A 4588-nucleotide genomic window follows, 5' to 3' on the forward strand; every position below is an offset into this window, starting at 1 on the left:
AGTTAAATTCATAAAAACAGAAAGGTTGCAGAGGTGGTGATGGAATCAGGAGTTGTTGTTTAATGGGTATAAAGTTTTGAAAGATGAAAAAGTTCTGCAGATTGGTTGCACAATAGTGTGAATATACTTAACACTACCAAAAAGTAGATGGATTTAAATATGTATTACGCTAAGAGGCATTCTCTCAAATGAGTTTAAATGCATTTCATTGTTAGACAACATACATTGTCATGTTTTTCTAAAAACCATGCTTCGACTCCAAATAAATCAAGGTTAAAATAAATGAAAAGCTCAAGAGCTCATTTGTCCTAGTCCTGATGTGTGGATAACAAGCAGCAATCAGTTATGATGACAGGTGATAGATCCCACTTGCCAAACTTGTTAACATTTTTCCATTTCTAAACTGTCCTTAAAGAAAATCATATCTGGCCCTAAGCTGGTTTGGCTCAGTGGATAGAGCGTCGGCTGCGAACTGAAAGGTCCCAGGTTTGATTCCGGTCAAGGGTACATGCCTGGGTTGCAGGCTTGATCCCCAGTGTGGGGTGTGGAGGAGGCAGCCAATCAATGATTATCTCTCATCATTAATGTTCCTATCTCTCTCTCCCTCTCCCTTCCTCTCTGAAATCAATATACATACATATATACAGAAAATCACATCTGGGGTCACACCATCCTCACAGTAGCCCCACAGAGCAATCATGCCATTTGGATTTATGTTTTCACCAGTAAAGAACTGATAGGCCCTGACCGGGAAGTCTCAGTTGGTTGGTGCATCCAAAAGGTGGCAGGTTTGATTCCTGGTCAGGTTGCAGGTTTGATCCCCGGTTGGGGTGCATGCAGGAACCAGTCAGGCTGCGTGCAGGAAACAACTGTTTGATGTTTTTCACATTGGTGCTTCTCTGTCTCTCTCTCAAATCAATCTAAAAAAAGCCAACAAAAGAATTTTGAAATTACCAAGAAGGTGCTTGATTTGTTCTGCACCCTGTCATAAAATTTTATGCTTTCTGGTCTCTGTACTCCAAGTTTCTCTTTGATTGATTTCATGCAGTCCTTGATGTATTTCTCGTAGGCTTCTTTTGTGAAGCTTGTTTCCTGTAAATGATGGTCATGACAGTATCCACAACAGTGATGACTGTGCTCTAGGTGCCTCTGCCCTTCAGGCCTTCATTGGAGGCATTTCCAGCAATAAGTGAGTCATCAATGCTATCTGCTATCCTCCTGTCCATCTTCTTCACCTTCAGGCACAGCCCATCAGCCATGTCCCAGGTCTTGAAGACTTCTGAGAACACCTCGTCACTGTCAGATGACCATGACAGTGGCTGTAAGGAGAGGATGCGGCCCTGGTGACACAGCCAGAGCTTGCTCAGGGCGAGGGAGATCAGGTGGAAAAGCCACACCTACATTCTTCATAGGAAAACTGAAAGACAGGGAGTCTATAGTAAAAGCATCCAGAGAGCAACCCAGATGAATAACCAACTACTGAAGGCAGGGGGTGAATGGGTAAATACCAGTGGTATGTCAATACAATGTATACATTGTACACTATACATGGAATATTCAGCTCTAAAAAGAAATGAGCTACCAAGTCATGAAGAGATATGAAGAACACTTAAATGCATACTACTAAGTGAGAGAAGCCAATCTAAAAAGGCTATACATTATGATTCCAAGTATATGACATTCTGGAAAAATGCAAATAAATTCTTCAAAACTACGGGGCTTCTGGTTAAGATGGCAGTATAGGCAAACACAGTACTTGGAACCTCTCACAACCACATTAAAATTACAATTAAACTACAGAAGAGACTAGTAGGAGTGGAGATGCAGAACAGGCTGGTCTGACACCCACATGTGGCAGTTAAAAATTGGGAGGGATATCTTAGCTGTGGAGGTCCCCCCGAAGAGTCAAGGGTCCTATCCCCATACCAGGCCTCCCAGCCTAGGTTCCAGTGCTGGGAAGAGAAGTCCCTATAACTTCTGGCTGTGAAGACCAGCAGAGATTGTGGCTGAGTGAGATGGAGGCTGCTGGAGTCCTAGGTGTTCCTCTTAAAGGGCCCACCCACAGACTTACTCAAACTCACTTGCTCTGAACACCAGTGCTGGGGCAGCAAAGGTGTCAGCAACATATGGGGAGGGACTAAATTGTTTGGCATCAGGGTAAGAGCCAGAGAGGCAAATTTCTCCCAGCAGAGGTGCTGGCAGAGGCCATTATTCCTTTGCTGAGCCCTCCCCTGACAGAGCCTGCAGGCAGGCTACCATATCTCAGTCTCCATCAACCTAACACTGTTGGCTCTACCATGATGATTCCCTGAGACCCTACCCACCCAACTTGTGGGCCCACCTGTTGTTTCCAGTGGCTTTTCCATACAAACAGGCTGTCTTGGCTCATGCTGCCAACTTTCCTGAAATCTCTCAAACAAGCAGCGTCTGGCCTCAGTGTATCCTGTACCTCTTGCCAAGTGGCCCCAGGCCCAGCACTAGTGGCAGCAGGCCTTGGTTCAAAGATTGGCCTCTCCCAGGTACCTCCAAGCCCAGCACAAGTAGCAGTCTGCAGATCACTTGGTAGCTCAGGCTGGGTGGCTCCCGGGCAGGGCAAAGGTGGCAGTTGACCTTGGCCTGCACCTCCCAGGAGGCCCCACAGCCCACCCGGTGGACAGCTTCAGATCCAACCACCTTCATGAGCAACACACTTAAGGAATAAACTTGGTGGGTACCTGAGCCCCTCTGCTCCATGTAAGTTCTGCTCCATAGGGTCAGCCCCTTCATAGCTATCCTCGAAACTATGGTTGTGGCCAGTCCTTGAAGCTGATTGGCCAGGTGGGTAAGTCACTCCCATTGATGTGCCAACAGCAGTCAAGGCTCAACTATAACAGGAGGATGCACATAGCCCACATGAGGGGTGTACCTGGAACACCCAGCTCAGGTGACTGGGGAGGCTGCACCACTGGGCCTTACAGGTCAGCTACTACATAAGGCCACTCTAACAAGACCTGGAGATCTAATACACAGAAACAAACACAGGGAGGCTGTCAAAATGAGGAGACAAAAACACATGTCCCAAATGAAAGAACAGAACTCAACTCCAGAAAAAGAACTAAACAAAACAGAAGAAAACTCCAGATAAAGAACTAAACTAGAAAAGCAATCCACCAGATACAGAATTCAAAACAGTGGTGATAAGGATGCTCAGTGAACTCAGGGGAAGAGTAGAGGAATTTAATGAGAACTTCAACAAAGAGATAGGAAATGTAAAAATGGAGACAGAAAACATAAAAAAGAACCCGTCAGCAATGAAATGAATACACTAACTGAAATGAAGAATACGGCACAGGGAATGAACAGTAGAGTACATGAAGCAGATGATCAAATCACCAAATTGGAATATAAGGAAGCAAAAAACACCCAATCAAAACAGCAAAAAGAAAAAAGAATCCAAAAAACGAGGATAGTTTGAGATGCCTCTAGAACAATTGCAAGTGTGCCAACATTTGCATCATGAGAGTACCAGAAGGAGCAGAGGGAAAGCAAACAATGACAACCTATTTGAAGAAATAATGACAGTAGCCCTGGCCAGCGTGGCTTCAGTTGGTTGGGCACCATCCCATGCATCAAGCATCACCGTCCACCAATTCAATTCCTGGCTGTAAGTTCTGCTCCATGGGGTCAGCCCCCAGTAGAGGCATGCAGGAGGCAGCCAATCGATGTTTCTCTCTCAGCGATGTTTCTCTTTCTCCCTCTCCCTTCCTCTTTCTCTAAAATCAATAAAAACATATAAAAAAATAATGACAATAAACTTCCCTAACCTGGTGAAGAAAATAGGCATACATGTCCAGGAAGTTCAGAGTCCCAAACAAGATATCCCAAAGAGGCCCACACCAAGACACATCATAATCCTATATAATAAAAGCCTAATATGCTAAGTGTCGGACCGTTCATTTGACCATTTGACTGGTCACTATGATGCGCACTGACCACCAGGGGGCAGATGCTCCGACCGGTAGGTTAGCTTGCTGCTGGGGTTTGGCTGATCGGGACTGGGTGAGATGGGCCGGACACATCCTGGAGCCCTCCTGCAGTCTCTGCCCGACCCCGATTGTACACCTCGGCCTGGCCTGTGCCTTTTCGCAATCTGGGACCCCTCAGGGGATGTGGGAGAGCTGGTTTCGGCCCTATCCCCAAAGGCCAGGCTGAGAGACCTCACTGGCGCATAAATCCGTGCACCAGGCCTCTAGTTAAAATAGAAAAGGTTAAAGACAAAGAGAGAATCTTAAAAGTAACAAAAGAAAAGCAGTTAGTTACTTACAAGTGAGTGCCCATAAGACTGTCAGCTGATTTGTAGGCCAGAAGGGATTGGCAAGAAATAGTCAGTGATGAAAAGCAAGGACTACTCTACCCAGCAAAGCTATCATTTAGAATCAAAGGAGAGGTAAAAGGCTTCCAACAGCTTAGGTCTGCCTGCTATGAAAGTCCTTACTGAAGTTCACAGCTCTTCCCCCAACACATTTCAGCCATTCTTTCAGTGAGCACCTAAGGCCTGGTTCCTTCCTCGTGGTCACAGAGGGACTCTTCTCCAGACTGGCAAATGAAG

The 4588-nt window shown here is 45.9% G+C and overlaps 1 pseudogene; it reads right to left on the reverse strand.

Moving 5' to 3' along the window:
- Nucleotides 1-381: 381 nt before the first annotated feature.
- On the reverse strand, nt 382-2679 carry LOC103299681 (translationally-controlled tumor protein-like; annotated as a pseudogene).
- Nucleotides 2680-4588: the final 1909 nt, after the last annotated feature.

This window comes from Eptesicus fuscus, chromosome 18 (assembly GCF_027574615.1).
Source record: "Eptesicus fuscus isolate TK198812 chromosome 18, DD_ASM_mEF_20220401, whole genome shotgun sequence".
NCBI lineage: Eukaryota > Metazoa > Chordata > Mammalia > Chiroptera > Vespertilionidae > Eptesicus > Eptesicus fuscus.